Raw genomic sequence first — 26,924 nt, forward strand, 5'->3', positions numbered from 1 at the left:
GAGGAAGTGCAAAGTAACCTTTACTTTCTGATTATTAAGTAAACCTTCTGAGCTTGTATCTTTCTAGATATAGGACATAATCATTTTTAAGTAGTGGGAATGTCCTTGGGTTGCTGGGGTGGCTCAGTCAGTTAAGCGTCCGACTCTTGATTTGGGCTCAGGCCATGATCTCACAGTTCGTGAATTTGAGCTTCACGTTGGGCTCTGTGCTGGTAGTGCAGAGTCTGCTTGGGATTCTCTCTCCCTCTCTCTGCCCTTCCCCACTCGTGCTGTCTCTGTCTCTCTCAAAATAAGTAAATAAAAAGTTAAAAAAAAAAAAGGTAGTGGGAATGTACTTGACTTGGTTTGAGAGTTGAAAACTCAGATCATGTGTTCTGAATAATACATTTCCACTGGTTGAGCCCTTGTTATGGGTTGGGCACTATACTAAGAATTTTCATAGTTTGGGAGTTTTTTGTTTGTTTTTTAACTCACAATTCAATAAGTGAGGAAGAAGAACCTAAAGTTGGAAAAGGTAATCATCATTATTAACCAGTTCCTGTCCTTGATTCTGAGTTCAGTTGAGGTTGGAGTAGGTCAGCTTAGGATGTGCATTTCTTTGCATACCTGCTTTGCAGTTTGCTTATTATTTCTTTGCCTGTATTTTGGATGAAAAACCAATGTTCATATTTGAGTTTGAGACATATAGTCTGTGAGACAATTAGGGGGATAAAATTGCAGCTTTGCCGTTTTTGTCTGTTCTTATTTAATGGTTCAGCGAGAACATATTTAATCTTCCTAACAGTGAACACATCACATAGTTAATAAATATTTTTTTCTCTGAGAGATGTATCATTTTGTCAGTTTTGGTTTCTTTAAAGGTAGTAGTGCTTTCTTATGTGTGTTTAAGGGTGTAATATAGACAAATACATGGGGGGGGGGTGGGATCATGCTGGAATATTATGCAGCTGTGAAGAAGAAGGAAATCCTGCCATTTGTGACAACATGAATGGACCTTGAGGGCCTTATGCTGATAAGTCAGAGAGGGAGGCACAAATACTGTATGATATCACTTTTATGTGGAATCTAAAAAAACTCACCTTGGGAAACCAGAGAGTAGAATGGTCGTTACCAAGGCCTGTGGGCTGGGGGTGTTGAGCAGATGTTTTAAGGGTACAAACTTGCAACTAGTAGCTAAATAAGTCCTGGAAATCTAATGCCCAACATAATGATTATAGTGAACAATACCGTATTCAACACTTCAGAATTGCTAAGAGACTAGATGGCAACTATTCTCAACACAAAAAGGAAATGATAATTATGTGCCATGGTAAAGATGTTAGCTAAAGCTACCTTAGCAATGATACCACAATATACAAATATATCAAACCAACAGGTTAGGTTGGCTTCTTCAAACTTCTACAGTGTCACATATCTCAATTATATGAATGTTTCTAAAATAGTATAATCCACAAGTATTTATATTGTAATAATTGGCTTTACAGGCATACCCCTCCTCATCCTGCTCACTTTACCTGTCCCTCTCCTGTGCTCCTCGCCGTTAGTAGAGGATTCTCCAAAGCCAGAGGCCTGGCCTTATTTCTGTTGCATCCCTAGCATCTACCATAGTACCTAGGAGGTCATCACTGTCCAGTATCTATTCCTCACTTGATGAGTGAAGAAATTAGAAACTAAACAGGCTTAGAGGTACCTCTTATATCTTCCAAAGCATCATGGTCAAAAAGATCATGGTCATTTTGTTTTTCAGTAGTTTGGGGAAACTTATTTTCTAAAGGAGAATATATTTTCCTCTTTATCACCTAAAATATTTCTATATAGTTTAGAGACTAGATGCTGAAGTTAAAAATAGCAATGTTAGTGAAAGGAATAATTAAAAAGTGAAAAGTCTTTAGATAAGGATCCCTTTTCTGTTTCTCTGTACAGCTGAGAGACATTTAGGAATGAACCTCAACTTCAGAATCAATTTGTGAATTTGTTGTCAATAAACATAAAATTTTCTCAATGATTTGCTATCACAATTAAATGCCAACATTTTAATCATCATAATTGCTTTCCTATAGCTTCAAAAATACACATAAAACCTTAAAGTATCAGTTATAAATCACTTATAAAAACAAAAAAAATAGCAGTTGACTAACAATTGCACTTTACCTACATTATTTGGATAGATGCTATTAAAATGAAACCATATTACTTATATTGTATATATTTACATATAAAAATATACATTTTGAAAACATAACCACTTATTGTGTATCTGTGAGACCCAGTTTAATTCTGTGATTAAAACAGGCTTTGAGGGGTGCCTGGGTAGCTTGTAGATTGAGCAGCTGACTTTTTATTTCACCCAGAGTCTGCTTGAGATTCTCTCTGCTCCTCTCCCCTGCTCATGCTCGCACTCTCTCTCACTCGCTTGTTTAAAAAAATAAGTTTTGAACGTGAGTATTCTTTTATAGAATATCTACTTTTAGGGGTGCCTGAATGGCTCAGTTGAGTGTCCAACTCTTGATTTTGGCTGTAGTCATGATCTCATGGTTCTTGAGTTGGAGCCCTACATCAACTCTGCTCTAACAGTGTGGAGCATGCTTTGGAAACTCTCTCTCTCCCTCTCTCTGACACCCCCCCTCCCCGTTCGTGTGCATGCTTTCTCCCTCACTCTCTCTCTCTCCTGTGCACGTGCTCTTTCTCTCAAAAATAAATAAACAACAACAAAAAAAAGAATACCTGGGGCGCCTTGGTGGCTCAGTATCCGACTTTGGCTCAGGTGCTGACAGCTCGGAGCCTGGGGCCTGCTTCGTTCGGCTTGTGTCTCCTCTCTCTGCCCCTCCCCCGCTTGTGCTCGCTCACTCACTCTCTGTCTCTCTCAAAAATAAATAAATGTAAAAAAAAAATTTAAAAAAAGAATACCTGCTTTTAGAAGTAAATACTGAATATGTTTTCAAATAAATATATGACTCCTTAAGTCTTTTTAAGGCCACGTTGGTTTCCTAGAGCTGTTCCACAAACTGGGTGGCTTCAAACGGCAGGTTTACTGTCTCACAGTTCTGAAGACTAGAAGTCAGAAATCAGTGTGTCAGCAGGACCACATTCCCTCTGAAACCTGAAAGAGAGAATCCTCTTCTAGCTTCTGGCATTTGCTGGCGTTGCTTACTTACTGTTGGCTTGTAGATGGCATCACTCTAATCTCTGCCTCTTTTATAACATGGCTGTCTTCTCCATATGTCCATGTCTTCACACAGTGTTCTCCCCATGGGTGTGTCATATCTCTGTGTCTCCTCTCCTCTTTGTGTAAGTACACCAATCATCTTAATTTGTATCTTAACTATATCTGCAAAGACTCTATTTCAAATAAGATCCTGTTCAGGGTACCAGGAGTTAGGATGTCAGTGTATCTTTTTACAGTTTGTTTGTTTATTTTTGAGAGAAAGAGAAAGAGTTTACTAGGGAGGGCGGGGGGGGGGGGGGGGGAGAGAATCCCAAGCAGGCTCCTAACTGTCAGCATGGAGCCCGACATGGGGGCTCAAACTCACAAACTGTTAGATCATAATCTGAGCCGAAATCAAGAATTGGACGCTTAACCAAGCACCCCATCAACGTATCTTTTCAGGAGACAGAATTCAATCCACAGTAGCAGTCTGTTCATAGAGTGTATATAAAGATTAAAAATCAATCTCATGTGCAGTTTTTTAAGAAACAGCTTTCTTGAGGTTGAACTAATGAACCTCAATGAAGTGCACAATTTTAATGTGCAGTTTGATCAATTTTGACAAGTAAACACAGTGATACTTTTACCACAGTCAAAATAATGAGCACACTCATCATCCCAGAGCTTCCCTCTCTCTCCCTTCCCTGCATCCCCAGGAACTTTGATCTGCTTTTTGTCATTCTAGATTACTTTAGATTCTTAAGAATTTCAGGTGAATAGAATCATACGATAATGTGCTCTTTGTTTTGATTTGGCTTTTTAACTCAGCATACTTATTTTGAGATCCATCCATGTTATTGCCTATATCAGCAGTCCCTTCCATTGTGTCTTTGAGTGATGTTCCATTTTATGGGTAAGTTATAATCTGTTTAGACAGTTGCTTGCTGGTTGACATTTGAGTTGGTTCCAGTTTTGGGCTATTACAAATAAAGCTGCTGTGAACATTCTTGTACAAGTCCTTGTAAGGACATATTCTTTCATTTCTCTTGGGTAGAATGACTGGTTGTTAGGTAGGTTATGTATATTACATTTTTTGAGAAATATCTAAACTGCTTTCCAAAGAGATTGTACCCATTTCCACCAACAGTGGTTGAGGGTTCTGTTTTCTCCACATCCTCACCAACACTTGGTTTCATAATTTTTTTTTTAATTTTAGCCATTTGGGGGTGTGTAGTGGTGTCCTTTGTGGCTTTAATTTGCATTTTCCTAATGACTCATGTAGTTGAGTATATGTTCATTTGCTTGTTTGCAATCTATGTATCTTTGGCAAAACGTTCAGTTTTTTGCCTATCTTTTATTGGGTTATTTCTTACTGGTATTAAGTTTTCACAGTGTTTATATATTCTACATACAAGTCTTGTCAGATACATATTTTGCAAATGTCTCCTCCCACTGTGTGGCTTGTCCTCTCATTTTTATAAGTGTCTTTTGAAAAGCAAAAGGGTTTTTTTGATACTTTATTGATTTTTTTGTTTTTGAAGTTTGTGCTTTCTGTGTCCTATTTAAAATCTTTCCCAAACCCACAGTAAGATTATTAATACATATGTCTCATATAAATATAAACTCATTAATTATTTTTAAAAACCGTCATGGCCTTTCATACCATTTAGTGCTTTTCTGGCTATGTGGTAAGTGCGTCACAGCCTCAGTGAATCTTCACAATAATCCTGTGAGGTGCAGAGTATTTCCCCTTTTCACAGAGAAGGGAAAGGACTCTTAGAGACACATGATTTGTAATTTGGGCAATTGGGATTTGAACACAGGGCTGTACCCATTTGTGTCTTGTGTTCAAAGTGTGAGCTCTTAACCACAGAACTTAGGCTTCATTTAGGTTTTAGGGTAAGATTTCTTATGTGGAAGTTTTGAATATACGTGACCATATCTTAAAAGTTAAAAATTTACCATTGAACGTGAAAGTAAACGTTAACCTCCTGTGCTCCCCTGTAAGTAATAAGATCAAAACAAAAATAGAAATTTTATGCCTCCTTTTCACAGATATTTGTCAGAGAAAATATCCAGGTTTAAAAAGCTAAAAATATTACATTTGTATGTCATAATGAATATATTCCTTTTTTTTTTTTTTTTAAAGTAGGCTCCATGCCCAATGTGGGGCTTGAATTCACAATCCTGAGATTGAGAGTCACGTGTTCTACCAACTGAGCCAGCCAGGTGCCCCATAATGAATATATTCCTTAAAATTAAAATTGAACATCATAAAAATATCCAAGTTTTTATCTTGCCAACAATATTGTACTCCTGCCTCTGGCAGCCAGAGTGTGAAGGGAACCAGACTGAGATAGGAAGCTACAATGAATCATTGCGTGTAGGATGTTGACTTATGTTTGACAGTTTCTGCTGCCAACTTTAGTTTTTAATTCTGACATACAGAATTTGTTGGAACAAAACTGAAATTCTACAGTGTTTTGGAAAATTTCAATAATATTTCCAAGTGCTGGAAGATACATTGTTTGTTTCATGGTTAGAACTAATAACAACAATCTTGGGAGTATCTGATATAAACTGACATAAAAGTATTTTATTTTATTTTTTTTATTTGTAATTTAACTTTATTTTTTATTTTTTAAAATTTACATCCAAATTAGTTAGTATATAGTGAAGCAATGATTTCAGAAGTAGATTCCTTAGTGCCCCTTACCCATTTAGCCCATCCCCCCTTCCACAACCCCTCCACTAACCCTCAGTTCTCCATATTTATGAGTCTCTTATGTTTTATCCCCCTTCCTGTTTTTATATTATTTCTGCTTCCCTTCCCTTATGTTCATCTGTTCTGTGTCTTAAAGTCCTCATATGAGTGAAGTCATATATTTGTCTTTTTCTGACTAATTTCACTTAGCAAAATACCCTCTAGTTCCACCCACATAGTTACAAATGGCAAGATTTAATTCTTTATGATTGCCGGGTAATACTCCATTGTCTATATATACCACCTCTCCTCTATCCATTCATTCCATTGGTGGACATTTGGGCTCTTTCCATACTTTGGCTATTGTTGATAGTGCTGCTATAAACATGGGGGTGCATGTGTCCCTTCAAAACAGCACACCTGGACAGACAGGTATTTTAAACATGAGGTTTTATAAAAGTGTAGCCAGTTTAAAAGATAACAGTTTTCCTGGATCTAGAATCATTGTTTCTGTGACAGACAACAAATACTTTTAAAATGGATTCAACTGAAAATAGTAGCTATTTTTTAGCACCATTTGTAGTTTTGGTTCTTCTTAATATAATGTTTTCTTTTTCTTTCTTTCTTTCTTTCTTTCTTTCTTTCTTTCTTTCTTTCTTTCTTTCTTTCTTAATGTTTATCTCTGCGAGAGAGAGAGCAGGAGTGGGAGAGGAGCAGAGAGAGAGGGAGATACAGAATCAGAAGCAGGCTCCATGCTCTGAACTGTCAGCACAAGTCCCGATTCGGGGCTCGAACTCACAAACTGTGAGATCATGACCTGAGCTGAAGTCAGACGCTCAACCGACCGAGCCATCCAGATGCCCCTATAATGTTCTTTATTTAAAGGATATATTGCTAGGTTGTGAGTTTCCCATGTTAGTAGGTAAAATGTATTTGTCTAGGCATTCTTGGTTCAGTCTGCATTTATTAAGGTCTGACTCTGTGCCAGGGAAATGGGGATATGAAGTTGATTAAACCATTCATTATCTACTAACATGGAACTTTGTATATGGTGGAAAAACAGACACACAGAGATAATTAAAAGATAGCTGGAGGAATGGCCATGATGCTATAGGATCAGAGTGCATTGGGGGCACCTGGATGGCTCAGTCGGTTAAGCGTCCAACTTCAGCTCAGGTCATGATCTCACAGCTTGTGGGTTCGAGCCTTGTGTCAGACCCTATGCTGACAGCTCAGAGCCTGGAGCCTGCTTCGGATTCTTATCTCCCTCTTTCTCTGCTTTTCCCCCACTCGTTCTCTCTCTCTCTCTCTCTCTCTCTCTCTCAAAAATAAATAAACATTAAAAAAAAAAGGATCAGAGTGCATTAGCTACCTATTACTGAATAACAAATCACCCCTAAACTTAAGGGCACCTGGAGTCGGCACACTTTTTTGTAAAGGGCCAGATAATATTTTAGGTTTTGCACACTATACATTCTGTGCCACAGCTACTCAACTCTGCTGTTGTAATATGAACACCGCTGTAGAAGATGCGTAAATGAATGAGTGTAGCTCTTTGTGTTACAATAAAACTTCACCTACAAAAGCAGACAGTGAGCCACATTTGGCCTGTGGGTACGGATTTACTGACTAGAGGCTTAAAACAGTGAACCTTTGTTATCCCACAGTTTCTGTGAGCAAGGAATCCAGATGCATCTTAGTTCATTGAATTCAGCTCAGGATCTTTTGTGGTATTGCTGTTGAGCTTTCAGTCAGGGCTGTAGTCTTCTCAAGACTCAAATGGATGAGAGGGAGAGAGCTCAAGAATGGCAACCACAGTCTTTATATAGACAAATCTTGGAAATGACTTACCAGTTTTGCTGTAATGCCTTCATTAAAAGCAAGTTAGTAAGTCCAGTCTACACTGAAGAACAGGGGATTACACAAAAGTGTGACTACTATTAAAGAAAAACAGGGGCACCCCAGTTGGTTAAGCAACTGACTTCTCAGTCATGATCTCATGGTTTGTGGTTTTGGGCCCTGCATCCCGGTCTGTGCTGATAGCTCAGAGCCTGGAGCCTGCTTTGGATTCTGTATCTCTTGCTCTCTCTCTGCCTCCCCCCCCCCCCCAAAAAATGAATAAACATTTTAAAAATTTTAAAAAAAGAAAAACAACATACAGTGACACCTATTACAAAACAATAAGGCAGACTATTCAGGATCAAGATAGATATAGGGACCACTGCAGTGAGCTTCCTGGTGGGGAAGATTGATGAGGGCTGAACTCCCAAGTACACCAACGAAAAGTGGGGTTTATAGCCAGGGAGCAGAGTAGGGGTCAGTGGATGGAGAATTACTGAGAAGAAACATCAGAGGTAAGGGGGCATTCTGGCAAAACTGACCTAACAGGATTCTTGCTAAAGGCAGGCCAGGTGAGCAGACATCACCTGGGGGGTGGTAGTGTTACGGAACCAGGCTGGAACGCTGGCGGAAAAAACAAGCGGCACTCGGATATCTTGGTGGATTGGAGATTTATTGTACACCAGTGGGCTCAGAGGAGACTTTCTCCAAAGATCTGAGCCTGGAATGCAAGTGGGGAGGGTAATTTATAGCCGACAGCCTCCATATCTATGGAGGTTTTCGCGTGCACAGCAAACAAAGGAAGAAGAAACCGGAGGAGGGGTCTCTAAGCTAGAAACCAGAGTTTGTTTTAGTCCAATCAGCCATCTTTGGTGTACTTTATCCACTTCTCCAACAGTAGAGGATGAGGAATTTAATTAGTTGGAGAGATTGAGCAGATCTCAAGGGTGGGAGGTTACAGTCACACTGACCTAAGAGAAATATTGATGAAGTCAGGTCAGGGGAACAGACATCATCTGGGGAATGATGGAGGATGAAGAACCTTGTTAGTTGGAGAGACTGAGTAGATCTCAAGGGTGGGAGGTTAAGTTACTCTGATTCTGGCTGTGGAAACTCAAAAGTCAGGGCCCAGTAAGAAAGAGCTTAAAAGAGCATGGTTGGAGTTCATCAAGGAGAGAATCTTTGTCATTTCCAAGAGGCGGGGTCTCCAGGGTTATCCTCTGGGCTGCCTGCCACAAAGGGGTGGACTGTGCCACTTAACTCAGCCTGGGGAACCTGGAAAGAATGAAGTCAGGGTACTCAGGACCAGTTGTGTATGATGCATAGAGAATAAGAACACCAAGTCAGTCAAATGTTAAATGTTGTTAAATCAGCCCTCTGTTTCTCTTCATTCACAATCCTTATATATATATGTCTCTGAATCATCTCATATCCGTCATTGGCCCTGTCCATTGAGATCTGCTTGTACCTTTGTGAATGAATGAAGCACTATGCCTGCCTTCCATGTTTTCTTCCCATCCTGCTGTGTCATCCCCGATTTCACGCTCCATTCACTGCTTTAATTGTTTGTTGAATGAAGACAGAGGGAATCCATGAAAGAAAGTAGCATGTCGAACTTGTATGAAGCTAGTCCTATTAGACATTTTCATGTGTTCTCTTGCTTAATCCTGCCTTTGCACAATCAATGAAGGGCAAGACTGCAGGAGAGCAGAATTCTTCATCCCCAAGCCCGCTGCTTCTCGTCACCCCTGCCCACCCGGTGCCACGTGCCCCACTATCCCATAGGATACAGTCTAGCTTATGTCACTGTCAGTTGTACATGCATCTAGGCTCCTTTGCTAAACTAAGATGTCTGAAGGCAAAGCTGTGCATTGATCATTTGTTAGGGATTTGTACTCCCCCCCCCCCCCATTTTTTTCCTTCACAGCGGTTTCTACGTAATACTCATAAGAGTTCACTGAGTTGTAGGAATAAATGAAAATCATGGTAGCTTGTTGTCAACTTTGTGGTTCCTTGTATTCCCTCCTATCAGCTTGGTCACCTAGACCTTATGGTCACACATCACTGATCCAGAGCCCTTCCTTAGGTTACGTTTTCCCTCTCTGGCAGCAGCCTTTATCCGGTCATCCCTCTCATACAATCCGTAGTAAGTAGTGAGTCTCTTCGCTGTACTGCTAGCTGGCAGGGAGGAAGTAAGTGTCTGTTGTGGGAGGGAGGGCCACCTCACAATCCCAAGGCTGTCACTATAAATCAAGTTACTTTGCCTTTACTTCTTTTTGAATTTGTATAGCAGTAATACTTCCTTCTTAAAACTTTCTCCTTCATTCATCTCCCCAATGCTGCCTTTTCTTAGTTTTCCTACTAGTTAACTGCTTCTTTTCGAGTTCTCATTTGTTGTTGCCCTTGCTAGTGTTTCCGAAAGCTCTTCAGTATTCATGGTGTCAGATATCATCTATGTAAAGGTAACTGTCAGATCCAGGCTGGGAGTAGTTTCTAACTCACTTTGTGACTAGCACAATTTAAACTACTAGATGTTCAGGGGTGCCTGGGTGGCTGAGTCGGTTAAGTGTCCAACTTCAGTTTATGTCACGATCTTGCGGTTTATGAGTTCAGGCCCACATGCAGCTCTGTGCTGACAGCCTAGAGCCTGGAGCCTGCTTCGGTTTCTGTATCTCCCTCTCTCTCTGCCCCTCCACTGCTCACGCTGTTTCTCAAAAATAAATAAATGTTAAACTACTAGATGTTCAGTTAATATTTGTGAATAAATGAAATGAACTATGAGAGCATTGTATTAGGTCATTCATTGAAGAGATTGTAAAATCAGAGTAGAATATTTTGGTTTTTCTTTCCAAACTAAATATGAAGCCATTACAAGACATAAGTGAGGCTTTTAAAAACATGACTGTTTGTTTTATGCTTTAAAAACAAAACAAAACAAAAAATGTTTCTGGGGCACCTGGGTCTCAGTCAGTTGGGCCTCCAACTTTGGCTCATGTCATGATCTCACAGTTCATAAGTTTGAGCCCCGCGTTGGGGGCTCTCTGCTGTCAGCCTGGAGCCTGCTTCCTATCCTCTGTCTCGTTCTCTCTCTGACCCTCCCCTGCTCATATGTGCTCTCTCTCTCTCTCTCTCTCTTAAAATAAATGAACAATGTTTTTGTTATTGAAGTACAGTCAGTATACAAGATATTGTAAGAGTTCAGATGTATGACACAGTGATTCGACAATCATATACATAACCAATGCTCACCACATTAAGAGTAGTCACCATCTGTCAGAATACAATGTTATTACAGTATTATTGATTATATCCCCTATGCTGTACTTTTCATCTCTGTGATGTATTTTATAACTGGGTGTTTGTACCTCTTAATTCCCTTCACTTATTTCACCCATTCCCCTCTCTCCTCTCCTCTAGCAACCATCATTTTGTTCTCTGTATTTATGTAGTCTGTTTCTGTTTTTTATTCGTTTGTTTTTTAGGTTCCACATGTAAGTGAAATTACATGGTATTTATCTTTTCTGCCTTACTTTACATAGCAAATACACTGTAGGTTCATCCATGTTATCACAAATGGCAAGATTTCATTCTTTTAATAGCTGAGTAATATTTCATTGTAAATATACATACAACATCTCTCTCTCTTTTTTTTTTTAAGTAAACTCTACCTCCAGCATGAGGCTTAAACTTACAACCTTGAAATCAAGAGTTACATGCTTGAGGCACGTGGGTGGCTCAGTCGGTTAAGCATCTGACTCTTGGTTTCAGCTCAGGTCATGATCTTGCAGTTTCATGGGTTTGAGCCCCATGTCAGGCTCTGCACAGGCAGCACAGAGTCGGCTTAGGATTCTGTCTCTCTCCCTCCCTCTCTGCCCCTCCCCAACTTGCACTGTCTCTGTCTCCCTCAAAATAAATAAGTAAACTTAAAAAAAAAGTTGCTTGCTCATACCACATTTTTATCATTCATCTATCATGGGCACTTAGGTTGTGTCCTTATCTTACTTACTATAAATAGTGCTGCAGTAAACCTAGGGGTGCATATATATGTTTTTTAAACTAATGTTTTTGTTTTCTTTGGGCAGATACCCAGTAGTGGAATTCCTAGGTCATTTGGTATTTTTTGAGGAACCTCCATATTGTTTCCTGTAATGACTGCACCAGTTTACATTCCCACCAACAATGCATGAGAGTTCCCTTTTCTCCACATCTTTGCCAACAATTGTTATTTCTTGTGTTTTTTTTCTTGTTATTTTTTTCTTGTTAACAGTAACAATTGTTATTTCTTGTTGTGTTTATTTATTCATTTAAGTAATCTCTACACCCAATGTGGGGCTCGAACTCACGACCCTGAGATCAAGAGTTGCATGCTCTTCTGACTGAGCCAGCCAGGGACTCCTCTTGTCTTCTTTTTTGTTTTTAATATTTATTTATTTTTGGGAGAGAGAGACAGAGAGAGACAGAGAGAGCAGGGGAGGGGCAGAGAGGGGTGGGGGAGACACAGAATCTGAAGCAGGCTCCAGGCTCTGAACTGTCAGCACAGAGCCTGACATGGGGCTTTAATCCACTGAGCCACCCAGGTGCCCTATCCTCTTGTCTTTTTAATAACTGATGTTCTGACTGGTGTGAAGTGATATCACAATGTGGTTTTGATTTGCATTTCCCTGATGTGTAGTGAGATTGAGCATCTTTTCATATGTTTGTTGGCCACCTGATTGTCTTCTGTGGGAACACGTCTGTTGGATTTTGATAGGTTTTGTGGCCACTGTAACCAATTCTGCAATTTAGCAGATTACTGCTGTCACCTTTGTACATCTTTGTATTGCCATCTGCTATTATAACAACTTAAAGAAGGCATTGTCAAATGGTACTGAGATTAAATGGTACATTTCATTATCAAAATTCTGTTTAGGAGTTATAGAAATGAAAAAAATGATAGTATTATGGGGAAGAAGTATGAGTGTGCATGGACCTAGAACTGGGCCACAGCTTACATGCAGGCTGCTCATTTGGAATGTTTCAGCCATGTTTGAAGGGAAAAAGAAGGAGTTACAAGATTGTTTCCAGGAAAGATGCTTCTCTGTGAATGAACTTAGGGTGGTCTTCTGAGCTATATAGCGAGAACTAAAGACTGAGATTGATCTACTCAGTCACCAGTTAAAACTGGTATATACCAGTAAGTTAACTTTCACTCATAATAGAAGTAGTAAAATATCAGACCATTTCAGAAAACTGGTCAATGTTTTTAGAGCTTCTGATTTTCACAGGAATGGACCAAAAAAACAAAAACAGGTATCTGAAAATCTCAGAAAGAAGTTGAAGTTCCAGTCAGAAGCTTTTTAAAAAAATCATCTTTTCCAGACAGGATGTCCCTGGGCACTGTGGTGTGTAGAACAAAAGCAGTGATGCTCTGTGGAAGTGATGAGAAGGGAAGGGGTGGGATGGCTAGACCGGATTCTTTTCCTGAACCTTCCCCCAGTCCTTTGGCAGCTGCTGAGGTATCTCAGTATGATTTGAAAACTAGTGGAGGACAGTCTACCCCCACTTACGAGTCCCACAACCCAGGGATCATGACCTGAACCAAAATCAAGAGTCAGATGCTCAACAGAATGAGCCATTCAGGTGCCCCAAGAATCTGTAATTTTGAAATGGTAGTAGGTAGAACTCAAGCATCTCTATAATGAGCCTCCTCCACAATTTACTATGCTGTATTACATCCCTGTAGGGGAAATAGAGCTTGAATATATACATTATGGTTATATGCTGAAGAATTTATGGATCAAATGATATGATGTATGGAATTTGCTTCAAAATATTTTATGGTTGAAGAATAGATAAAACAAATTGGTCACAGTTTAATAACTTTTGGCATTGAGCTGGATATGAGGGGATTCATTTTATTTTCCCCACTAGTTTAATATGTGTTTGAAATCTTCAGTAATTAGAGTTTATAATTTTTTGATATGTATCATGATGAGTGGCACAATTTTAACCTTTCCCTCATGTGTGACACATTATAATTTAACACTTGCTGGGCTTATCAGTAGTTTGCCTTACCCAACATCTATAACGATAGTCTGTCAGTCACTTGCCTGTCAGTGTCATATAAACCAACCAGGTTTCAGCATTTGTGGCTCTGGTATGTGTAATTTGGAGGTTGATGGGAGGAGGAGAGTGGAAAGAGATAGGAGCCCCTTACCTTTCCCGAGGAGGTCTACCTGTGGTAATTATTAAGCCTTTCTCAATTTGTATCGAAAGAGATTACTGAACATCTCATTGACTGTTCTTACCTCCATGGCAGAGAGAGATTTGTTTCATCTGTGGGACAATTTACGTTTACTTTGAAAATAAGAGCTTGGCTTATGGACTGTGGGCCATTATAGTTTAGAGTCTGGGGTAGCAGAGACTACATCCAATATCTGGTATCACCACTTAGTAATTGACTTTTACGAGTCACTTATTTTTAGGAGCTTGAGTTTCTCCATTTGCCAACTGAATATGATTGATAAAAAGAAAAGGTGTTTTGATATTAACAGATTTAGAGTTATTCAAGGAGGAATTGTTGTATTTCGTTTTGAATATCAAATGACTGGACACTTTCCATTTTTACTATTTGGGAAGACACATCTGTTAGCAAAGCTGAACATTAGTTTCTCTTTGCTTCCTGAGTACCTATGTTAGTAATTTGTTGGAATTCTGCTATGGTCTCTCCTTGCAAGACACCTTGTTAAAAATTAAGTGCTGGAGCCACTTAACATGTGCAAGATTCTCAGAAACTATGACAAAATCAAGAAAGAATACCCAAAGGAGCATGTACTCAGAATTCTCATGGTTCAGGACAGTTTGTTCTTTCTCTGCAAGGCAGTGCCAGACCTTAGGGCACAAAATGATGTTTAGGGTCAAATGAATGGTAAATGAGCTGCAGAAAAGCCTCTGGCTTCTTTCTGTGCCTTTTGAGTCTTGAAAAATATAAGAGGGAATGCAAATGTTACGAAAGAACCAAAATGTAGATCATGGCCTGTCTGAAACTGCTTCTACAGAGCTAAGTGTGACCTCCTGGGGTTCTGACCTCTGGGCTGTGTGATAATGACTCCAGCTGTCTGCATTTACATGGAAACATTCAATAAAAGGGAAGGTAAACTGGCTTGTTCATATGTGTTTATATAGGCAGTTTACCTAGAGGCAATCTGTACCTGCATAGCAAGTATATAGATTGATTTCTGGATGAGAAAACACATTGCTTTATGAGCCATTATAATATTGAGCACTGATTGTATTTGTGCTCATGATAATAAACTGTGCCATGTGATTTTTCCCCCTCATCCCTTCCCACTCTGTCCCTGAAAGCCTTCATGCATCCCATATGACTCTTAAATGTTTATCATGACAGCAGTGTAAAATTTGGATTTTGTCCTTTTAAAATATTAACTGTTGTTCTGTCCCTTTGCTTTTGCTAGCATCTTTTTTTTTAAATTTTTTTTAATGTTTATTTATTTTTGAGAGAGACAGAGTGTGAGCAGGCGAGGGGCAAAGAGAGAGGGAGACACAGAATCAAAGCAGGCTCCAGGCTCTGAGCTGTCAGCACAGAGCCCGACGCGGGGCTTGAACCCACCAACTGTGAAATCATGACCTGAGCCGAAGTCAGACACTTAACCGACTGAGCCACCCGGGCACCCCCCCTTTGCTAGCATCTTAACATAGTGATTAATTTGATGTTTGCTTTTCATTTATCCTTTCAATACAGAACTATTTCCTTTATTTCAGAGCAATTTTATCTAAAAGGATAAAACTGTCTCTTGAAATAATGGTGATCATTTGTCTCTACTTGTTTGCAATATCGTTATCTGTGGAAGAGTAGAAATGACTGCCACTTTTAATAGAGGCAGATCATTGATTTTTGATGCAACATCACAGATACAATCGCTTGAGGGCTAGACAGCTTTTTTACCTATATTCAGACCATATGGTTTTATTAGTTTATGTGGACCATTCTCAGCATTTCATCATTTGATTTGCTTTCCTACTAGATTCCAAGCTGTTTAAGAACTCAAGTATTTTGCTCTATTTTTCCAGCTTAGAATTTGACCTGGTACCAAGTTAGTTTTGATGACATTTTGCTTCCTTATTTATGCCATGAGAAGAGATCGTTCTGTTTTATGCGTTGCTTTGGTTAAAGATTTATATAGACATTGTCATCCCAGTACACATTTGCTGTCCTAAACTAAAATCCTTGGTGTCAGTTCTGTTTATAAGAGGATTAGAGCAAGGAGTCTCCATGCCCTATAGTCAGGAAGGTTTAAGTTTTGTTTAATATTATTTAAGCAATTACATATTAAAAGACAACACACACACCAGCATGTGCAGGTGTGTAAGCCTCAATGGTAAAAGTCACTGAAATAGTCTTTGCAAGCTCTGTGGTGTTGTTTCTCTCCCCACGCCTTTTCCCTGATTTTTTTTCTTGCACGTTGTTCTTTAGAAACAATATTTCTGGAAGGTTTGTAGTTGGGGTGGAAACTGGATGGTGGCTCTGGCCTCTTTGTGGCAAGAGAGGCCATGCTCCAGAAGGAGGAGGGAGGAGCAGTGTCCTCAAAGAGTCCTGCAAGAATGGGAAGGGAAAGCATGCTGAACAGCTACAGCCCTTGTGAAGTTGGTCTGTCACTAGCCTGTTTAAGGTTGCAGATGACGGCCACCAGGATGTCTGTAAAGGGAAGGGAAAGAAGGCCCACAGGGCTGGTCTGCTCCCTGTCGTGCCAGCTGCTGCCATGTTTCGTGACTCAGAGTTTGTCAGTTCAGCTTTTGTATGTATGGGGATTGAAAGAAGGTAGATGAAGAGGAAACAGAACCGATAATAATAAGGTAATGTATCATCCCTTAAAAGCGCATTTTTATGACAGAAGTTGTTTAGAATATTACTATATCACATTTTAGATTTTGCCCGATCTCTCCTCAGAAAATGAAGCTGAGAATCCTGGCATAGGCCTTGGAGCCCTCAAGGGGCTGACTTTCAGGCTCTCCTGGAACTGTGCTTTCTGGCTGTGCCCACAAACAGGCTTTTGGTGTGACCATACCTGCAGAGATGCAATGCAAGTCACTGCTAAGTGGTGTGCATGGTCCTTTCCACCACAAGTATTCTGAAATTGAGGGACTGTTTAGGAAGCAGGCTGCTGCTTAGTTATTACACACCAGGACTGTCATGACAGGAAGGGAAACAGGAATTGCTATGACCAAGGAAACTTGTATAGCACTGACATGAAGTAGCACAGAATACCCCACAACCAAGTGTTCTGGTACATAGTAAGTGCCCAGGAAGCTTGTAGTTCTTATCATCAGCCTCCTTACGGTCTTGAAGATGTTTAGTAAGTGAGAGCTTACTAAAGGTTAATAAAGGCTCCTTTATTCTCCTCTTTTGTTTCTTGAAGACTGAAACAGAAGTGTGTCCCTTGTTTGCCTCTTTCCTTGGTTAATACCTAGCGTGAAAATATAAGAACCCAGGTTGACTGGTCCCCAGACATGCCCCTGGTACCAGAGAGTGATCACAGGAAGGGATTTCTGCTCTGTACTAGGTTGGGGGGGAGGAGGGGAGTGCCATATACTCTTGCCCTGAGTTGAACCTTGAGTCCATTTGTGGCCTCTGGCTTGGAGACACAAAGAGTGAGGTCGACTGTCTTGAATTCTTATCTAGCTGGCCATTTTATTATGCTGGACTTTTATTTTATAATCTACTCCTCCCTTCCCTTTCTAGTTTCAAACACAAATCCAGTTGTTTTAAGTGAGACAGATGCCTCACATTGGATAAAGGACCTGATGAGGTCTAAGAACAATCAATTAAAGAGTCCTGATTTTGTCCTCTCATATCAGCTGTGGTTCAGTCTGGATCCAGTCAGGAGAGAAAACGCCACACAGTATACTAAAACCTTGGATTGCAAGTAACTTGTTCTGCGAGTGTTCTGTAAGAGCAAACATTTCTAATAAATTTTAACTTGATAAATGAGTGATGTCTTGGAATACGCGTAAGTACATGATGCCAAACATCACATGATCACAACTGTACCAGTGGTTCTTGAAATTTGCTTTGATATACAAGTGCTTTGGATTACAAGCATGTTTCTGGAAAGAATTGTGCTCACAAACCAAGGTTTTACTGTAATTTGAATGAGGAAGGCTTCACAAAAAGATAAAAAGAGTTATTAACTCCAGTAAAGGTTTGCAGTAGTAAGAGGTTGACTAGTAAGAAGCAGAGAGAAGGCTAAGAGTGTGGGAATAGCACCTCTAAGCAGCGAAGAGCCCTCCTCCCCACCCAGGACTCACCGGGGATGGGAATAGCAGAGCAGTTGCTACAGTGCTGCCGCAGTGAAACATATGTTGCTAGAAACCTGAACTTGTAGGAGACTCTCCCTGCAGGGTGCCACAAGGCTCTCTACTACAGAAGTGCTAAGAATGGGAGCAGTGGGCAGTGTAGTGGTTGGAGAGGCAGGGCTGGGTGGTCAGTGTGCTGTGGGCTGCCACACGCTGCAGGAGCCAGAGGCCCCCCCTGCTGCAGAACCACCAGGCATTGCCACCAGGAAAGCTGCTTGCCACTCACTGCTTCTGGCTGCCATGCACATGTGAGCTGGGCACTGAAGAAACTGTATGTGCTGCCAGAGGCTGGACCTGAGAAAGCCCTGCCCCCACCTACTGAGCTTGCCAGGAGCTGCATGCAAAACCCTTTCCTCCAGTCAGTGTCTCCAGCGCCCTCTGCTGAAAGGCCTCCGGGCCAGCAGGCTGCGGAGAAAGCACTTTCCCATCATCAGCACACCAAAGATATTCCAGTAATCTTCCATCAGGAAATGAGGAATCTGTCTGCAGTCATAATGATCATACCTTTATGTTATTACTGCTGGATTCATAGAGTATGTCTCCTTGAGAAGAGGTAAAGGAACTGAACATGAAGCTTCCTACCTAACCTGGTAAACTGCTTTCAAAAACCCAGACTTAATTCTGTGACAGAGAATAGTAAGCTCCATGGGGAAAGAGAAGAGCTGAGGACAGGAGGCAGAAAAAGAGGAGGAACATGCCAAAGACACCTGGGAGAAACTGAAGCTCAACCCGTGTACTAGGTAGCCTTACAATGACACCACCAGGTGCTCAGGCCTCCTGTGACCTTACATCATTTCCACATCTTTTGATTATACATATGGGAAACTGTAAGTCATGGTAGCTAAAGCAGTTCCTTGTCTTTCTATATGAACTTCACAGAATTTGAAGTTAAAAGAGAAGAATTACCTTTTTAAAGTTAGCCAAATAATTTTCAGTTCTTCTCTTTAATTCTGTCCAATATTTTCAAATGTTGTTTAATGTAACAAAATATACGTGAAAACATGTTCTGTGTTAAAAATAAATAAAACAACTGAAAATGAAAGATGTAGATTTAAGTTTGAAAGGGTTGTTTTACCTTGAGTACAGTGTGGGTTTTTTTCTGTCCTTCCTTACTGAAATTCTCATGGTTTTCTTTTACCTTATCACTCGTGTGAAGCTTATTCACAGAGTAAAAACTCCCATTGACTTCCTGTCCCATCTTAACTGAAGGTCAGTTCAGTGAGACATCCCAGCTGAGTCAGAACTAAAATAAGAATGTAATTTAGAGCCAGAAAGTTGGGTGCTGATGGCCACTCCAGCCATATAAGGTGCCCATGGATTCACTGAGGGATTTCCCTGGTAAGCTGGACATTCTTTTAGTCAACACTCTTAGCTAAAAATACTGTTCTGTATTTGAAATAAAAGCCTTTCTCAAATTCATCTATTTTGGTCAGGACACAATGTATCATTTTAAAAAGATGTTTGGGGTGAGAATATGTGTTAGTGGGTCACCATACGAGTAACAGGGAGAAATGATTTGGATAATGGAGGAGCTGCTACAGAGACATTTTCCAGTGAGGATGTTTAAAAAACAGAGAAAAATTGCCTAACCTATGAAAGAGGATTTTAAGAAAGTTTTTTCAGTTGACCAAACACTCTGCTTACTGAGCAACCATGGGGATCTAGCGAGAGAAAGTTTATTAGAAAGCTTATAGGTTTCAGACTGCAGTGATGATATCTTGTTAAGAGAGTTCTCTTTACTGACAAGAAAATGTCACGCTGAAGTACATACTGATGCTACACTGAGTTGTCTTGGGTTTCTGGGGATGGTGGTGGCTTACCAGCACCTCCGTAGCTCTGTTGTATAGCAACTTTTCACAAAAGGGCCACTTTGATTATTGCCTACTAAGAGGGTGCTTGATATGAAGACTCCATGGAAATTTTCACACTAAAGGGCTCATGGTGTTCTTGAGAGAAGAACCATATTGCAGTATAGAAAACAATGTGGAATCGACTGAAATCTTACCCACTTGAGCACTTGTACATGCTAAACAATTTAGTACAGGCTAGAATGCTCACAGGAGGCTTCTTAGAGAAGACCTTGAATAGAAATTTGAGGACTGGGCAAGTTTTGGATAAGCAGAAAGCAGGGGAAAAGGGGGCAGTAGTATTCATCCAAAGAACTTTATGTCCTTTCAGGTTTGTGTCTTTTTATGTCCAGTACTAGGTATGTTTGATACTATTAAAGATAATTCTGAACAATCACTATGCAACAGTCTTGCCCTTATTTACAATCATGTGTATATATGTATTTTACAAGGAATAGAGATCAACATATTGCAGTGCTTCTCTCTAGATGGCAGGTCTTCTAGATGAGTGGGTCTTCTGTGCCTTTTATAAATGTTCTATAACAAGCTATGTTGCTTAGGGGCTGATGGGGGTGGAGAAATTCAACTTGCCAAACAAAACAGTGCAACCCAGTGATCCTGTCTCAGAGTACTCACACTTCCATACACATGGGGCTTCCGGAAGCTGAGGTTGCTCGTTCACGTCCTTTGTTAGTTTTCTGTTATTACTGATTTTGCCTTGTTGCCACATCTTCTGCCACTTTCCCGATCTAGTTTTGAATTTTTTTTAATGTTCGTTTATTTTTTGAGAGATAGACAGAGTGTGAGCAGGAGAGCAGAGTGTGAGCAGCAGAAAGAAAGGGAGACAGAATTCGAAAGAAACAGGGAGACAGAAGCAGGCTCCAGGCTCTGAGCTGTCCGCACAGAGCCTGATGTGGGGCTCGAACTCACAAAGTAGGAGATCATGACCTGAGCCGAAGTCGGACACTCAGCTGACTAAGCCACTCTGGTGTTCCCCCTCCCAGATCTAGTTTTGTATCTTTCCTTCTCTAGTGGGTTGCTCTGTGGGATGGGAGTGTCATCATTACTGCAAAGACAGGGTGGCTGGATGCAGGCAGCATGTCAGCACTGTTACATCTGTACCCAAGAGAGAAGGGTGTCACGAACTGTCTTGAACTCTGTTGGTTTTTCTCTGCACGTGGTCCAGAAAGTCTCTTAATAAAGTAGACCTGTCAGCATCAGAGTGTAAGGGTTAAATTGTAGTGTAGGGCTAACGCATAGCTTGAGAGATAACAGCTTTATGTTGACACTGTAGCTTGAAAAATAACAGCTTTGTTCTGACCCTGAAGGTCAAGAGATAACAGCCTTGCTTTACTCTTGTAAATTACTCTTGGTACTCTGGAAAATCTACTCTTGTAAATCAGGCTTCACCAACAAAGGAAACAAAAGTTCACAGAAAAGAGCATCAGGGGCAAGGTCAAGGAGATCCACTGGTTGCAACTTAGGGGCAGAAAGTCTAAAATAGTCACCTCATCCGGCAACCGTTTCTGACTCATCTGGGAACTGTTTCTCTGTTCTATTCCCAGGTAATGATAAAACTATGTGATCGGCTTTAAAAACTCTGTACCCCGGCTGTTCGGGGCCGCACTCTGATCAAGAGTGTTGGTCCTGATTGGTTGGCCTTGCCTCTCATTGCAATAAACTTTGTTGTGACTGTCACTGGTGCCTGTAGCATTCTGTTTCAGGAGTCGTGTGGATGCAACAAGAGTGTCATGGAGAAAGGGGAGAACACTGTGAGTTCTCATTCCTGCATCTTCCCCAGGCTCCCTGTGTCCTCTACATGCTGAAGTTTGTGGATGGGTTGGTTGGGTAACATTGGAAAACTTCTAGAGATTGTCCAGAGAGAAGTACTTCCCAAGAAGTAGTCCACTAAGTAGGTTGTTAATACTTATTAAATTTGTTAAGATTGAGAAACTGAACTATAATTTGCGATAATTTGTGCCTGTTGCAGGCAGAGTATTTCTGAGCTGCAGAGCACCTTTGGGACCTGTCTTGTGCCACAGAATCCTCAGGGTATGGAGGAGAGCCTGTGGCAGCTGTCTGCCTGATGGCTCCTGAGTAGTTGATTCCTCTGTTGTGGGCTTCAAGAATAAAACCAGGGCCCTTCCAGACACCAGAGAAAGAATTTTTACCTCACCCACTTTCACTGGAAACAGTGTATTTTTTGATTTTAGGACTGAAAGTGTGCCTGCTAGTGTGCTTCTTGGAAATTTTCAACCAGAGACTGTTTCACTCATTTTCCTTTACAGGGATATAAATACACTTCTTCAAATATCACAACATTTGGGGTGCTCTAAATCTTCTGTCTTCAACAGCACAGAGCTCTTTTAGGTGAATTTCATTTCAGACGGTGTTACAATCACATGCAAATAGCTTTCTCTTCTGGAGTCCCAGCCTCAGGATCTCTGCTGGACTGCTCTGAGTACTTGGGATGAGCAGGAGGTCCTTTAAGTCTGTTCTTTCCTCCTGGTAGGTGATAACAGTGTTCACTTAGTCTCTTCAGTTCTTTCTGAAGTACAGTAACAAAGCTAAAGATGTTCTCTGCTTTGATTGTAATAATCAGTAATCAGCACCTGTGCGGGCAGGTAACAACGCCTTTCTTCTTTGAAGTTAGTTGAAAACACATCTTATTTCTTTCTCACTCTCTTGCCCCTGTTGTAATAAATGCTCTCTTTTTGCTTGTGCAATTCAGAATTAGGAAACAATTTTAACAGACAAGAAAAATGCTATGTTAATTGCAACTCCTGTATCCTTTCTGGCCAGCCGACCTTTGTCTCTTTCCTCATTGACTGTTGAAAGAAAACACAGTGCATTTGTCCTGGTCTCTGGGAAATGAGAAAGAACTTTCCAGCTCCATTATCTTCACTTGCATGTCACGATTGTTGTGTTTTTAATAGTAGGGGGAAAATCAGATTAAATTTTCCATTTAAGTAGAATAGAGAATCACAGTGAAAATAATTCATTTCGTCATATGGTAACTTAACCAGGCTGTCTCAACAATTTCAATACCCCAGTATTCATGGAAGCCTTTTTTGTTTTGTTTTGCTTTTGTTTTTAACGTTTATTCACTTTTGAGAGATGGAGAGACAGAGAGAGAGACTGAGAGTGCTAGCGAACATGAGTCCAGGAGGGGCAAAGAGAGAGGGAAACACAGAATCCGAAGCAGGCTCCAGGCTCTGAGCTGTCAGCACAGAGCCCGACTTGGGACTCAAACTCACGAACCGCGAGATCATGACCTGAGCTTAAGTCAGACACTTAACTGACTGAGCCACCCATGCACCCCAACATGGAAGCCTTTGATTAAAGTTGAAGAAGCTACATTCTAGGAGTTGTTATTGCCAAGTGCTTGGTTAGCCATCCACATCTTCACATCTGTCTATGGAATGGTGTAAAACATGTAAATAGCACTGCCTTTTTTTTTCTGTATTCAAGTCCTGTGTTTTAGAAGCAATTGGTCAAAATGTTCAGCTTCAATTTTAAAAACCACATAGATGAGCTACGTATCTGGTAGTGATATACATAGTTCAATTGTTGCTATCTGAGAGAATTTTAATTTTAAAATGCCAGTTATTAAGAAGTTGGTGTTTAATTCTGGCAACCATGCTCATGATTGTATCTAGGATTTAAGTATTTGAGCTCCTGGATATAGCTACAATATTTTTGTGTGATGTCCCTCAGTCAGTTATTTATCTCGGGCTAGGCAGTATGTCAGGGGTGGAGTTTGGGCTGAAATCATGGAGCTCGCTGGACTGGTAGGGTCTGAAGCACGGCAGCACTCTTTAGTGAACACTGGAGTGGTCAGCTTAACATAAGATATGTTGTGTGTAGTTTAGCATCTAACAGACTGTTACATGCACTCCACCAGGGTTCTAGATCCTACCTGCTGTGGTCTGAATGTTCATGTCCCCTCAAAATTCATATGCCAAAATCCTAACCCCCAAAGGTGATGGTATTGGTGGGTGGGGCTTTTAGGAGGTGCTTCGGTCATGAGGGTGGAGCCCTCATGAATGGGATTAGTGCCCTTAAAAAAGAGGTCTTGGGGCACCTGGGTGGCGCAGTCGGTTAAGCGTCCGACTTCAGCCAGGTCACGATCTCGCGGTCTGTGAGTTCGAGCCCCGCGTCAGGCTCTGGGCTGATGGCTCAGAGCCTGGAGCCTGTTTCCGATTCTGTGTCTCCCTCTCTCTCTGCCCCTCCCCCGTTCATGCTCTGTCTCTCTCTGTCCCAAAAATAAATAAAAAACGTTGAAAAAAAAAAATTAAAAAAAAAAAAAAAAGAGGTCTCACAGAGCTCCCCAGCCCTAGCCACCATGTAAGAACACCGGTGAGAGGATATGAACGAGGAAGAGGGGAGGAGGGCTCTTACCAGAACCTGAACATGCTGGCACCTTGACCTTGTACTTTGAGCCTCTAACACTGTCAGAAATAAATTTCTGCTGTTTATAAGCCACCCAGTCTGTGGTATTTTGTTATAGCAGCCCAAATGGACAAAAACACAGCACAGTAGATCGCTCACAGATGATCAAAAAATGTTGAGTGTAGGAAATATGAGTCTGTCTACTCTGGATGGATTTAAGGGATGTTTAGGGTTCAGACATGTCCTGTAGGGTCTCCCATAGACCGTAGTCATAGTCCATAGGCCATAGTCAGGTTATAGAACCTTTTGGGAAGAACCCTTAAGGAATCATGGGCCTCAGGAAACCCTAGTTCTTCAGCAGAAGCCACCTAACAGGCCCACTATTCAGACAAAACTGGCTTTTGGGTATTTTTTTTAAACAGCCTCCTGCCCTGTTTCAAAGACTATTTTGATGCCACTGAGGTGGCAGTAGTACTTTCCATCAAAAGCATTCAGGTAAATATTTTTCTCATTGTTACAAACACAATCTAAAAAGATTGTTTGCATTTCTTAGACATTATTAAGTGCCAAAAATGGATTAAAAGTAACAAAATGCCTGGATATAAAACTTAAACAGTGGTGTTTATTTGGCCTGAAATGACCTCCATGTCCTCTTGGAAAAATAACCATGCATTTCTCTTAGCTGTGTTCTGTTCTGTTATTAGCTTATAGCTGGAAAAGAAGTGATTGACCAGCCGATTCCCCTTTGCAGTCCTTTTGGGTGAATAGTACCACCTGACCTTGCAGTGGCCTCATAGTTACTGATCCTTACTCAGATACAGGGGTGCACAGACAGCCCTTTTCACTCAGCATCTCCTTATATGCTTGAATAATGGAGAATCCATGGATATCCATATATCGTTTGCCTAAGGACATTGTATACTCATAGAAACAGGCTGTGACTTGTATTCACTTGTTTATTCATTTGGCAGGCACTTCTCAGATACCCCTTAGGCCTGTTGCATTGTGAGCACATAGGAAAAGTTCCATATGTTCAGACATGATGTAAAATAATGAGGATAAGCAAACAGTAGAATAATGTGAGCAATTCCTTTTTAAGAAGCGACAGACCTTAATGGAAAAGCTGCTAAAGGAAGAGTAGCCCATTGCCACTAGCCCCTACAAACCAGACCTCATTCACACTTTCGGGGGCAGGCACGCTAAGCCTTCCTGGTTGGCTTTGACCCTCACTGTGTCACTTCCTTTGTTGCTTCAGTAGAAGTAGCATGTATAAGGTTCAGGGAATTTCTATGCAAGAATCAACTGGTCAGAGTCTTTTCCTCCCAGGGACAGGCTCATAGAAAGGAGATGTGGGATAGATCATTGGCTCTGTCCTGCTCCATGTTTTCCTTCTTTAAAACTTCAGCCTCCCTTCTCCCTTGCAGCTGTCAGTTCAGATATTCCTTGGTGATAAAAGAAAGGAAAGGAGGAAAGAATGAGATGTGGCAAAACTGTAAACAAAGAGACAGAGCCACAAGTCTCTCAGCATCCATTTAAATAGTCATACTGATTGATTAAATAGTTTAAAAATATTAACATTGTACATGATACCTTTGATCATAAAACTGACTCATACTAAGGTGACTTCTATTAAAGTTTGGATTTACTGTTTGGGTATTTGCTATGTGCCAAGCACCCTCATTAACATAGTCCCAGCTGGAAGTAGAGGAAACCAGAAAAAATAGAAGGTTTCCTACCTGCTTTACCTTAACACGGTATTTTTTAGATAGCATAATTTGAAGAGATAAGGGAAGTTTTACTAAATTTCCAGCACTAATCTGATTTAGCAGAAAGACACCATGGAACTGACTTAGTTGAAGGTGTGGAGCAATTATTAATTAAATTATCAATTAATAATTATTTAATTATATTAATAATTATAATCACTGTAGTTGTCATTTTATATATCTCTATAGTCTTTGAATTTTTTTCCCAAATACATGTATTATTTTTCCCTTCTTGTCAATACAGTTATCTGGTAGACTGAAATTTGACTTATTTTTTGTGCTTATCTGCACATATATATATATATGTGTATATATATATATACATATATATATATATATATATATATATATATAGACTTACTACATATACATAATAAAAAGTTATGCCTGCACACCTGTTAGAACAGCTACAACTAAAAATAATGGTAGCACCGGGGCACCTGGGTGGCTCATTCAGTTAAGCGTCTTGGCTCAGGTCATTTTCTTACAGTTTGTGGGTTTGAGCCCAACATCGGGCTCTGTGCTGACAGCATGTAGCCTGCTTGGGATTCTGCCTCTTCCTGTCTCTCTGCCCCTACTCCTCAAAATAAATAAACTTAAAAAATAATAATAATGGTAGCACCAAATACTGGTGAAGATGTGGAGAAATTGACTCTCTCGTATATTGCTGAGTTAAAGTGCTATAACCACTCTAAGAAAATAGTTTGGGGAGGGTACTGGATGGCTCAGTCAGTTAAGTGTCGAACTCTCGATTTCGGCTCATGATCTCACAGTTCGTGCGTGAGACTGAGCCCACATCAGGCTCTGCGCTAACAGCGCTGAGCCTGCTTGGACCGTCTCTCTCTGCCCCTCCCCTGTAAATTAGGTAGGTAGGTAGG

General features: G+C 40.6%; 1 protein-coding gene across 8 annotated transcripts in view; it reads left to right on the forward strand.

The window, feature by feature from the left end:
- LIMS1 (LIM zinc finger domain containing 1) overlaps positions 1–26,924 on the forward strand; it is a 155,521-nt gene that overhangs the window by 92,885 nt on the left and 35,712 nt on the right. The window lies entirely within an intron of this gene.

The sequence above is a fragment of the Panthera onca genome, chromosome A3 (assembly GCF_046562875.1).
Source record: "Panthera onca isolate mPanOnc1 chromosome A3, mPanOnc1 haplotype 2, whole genome shotgun sequence".
In the NCBI taxonomy this organism is placed as follows: Eukaryota; Metazoa; Chordata; class Mammalia; order Carnivora; family Felidae; genus Panthera; species Panthera onca.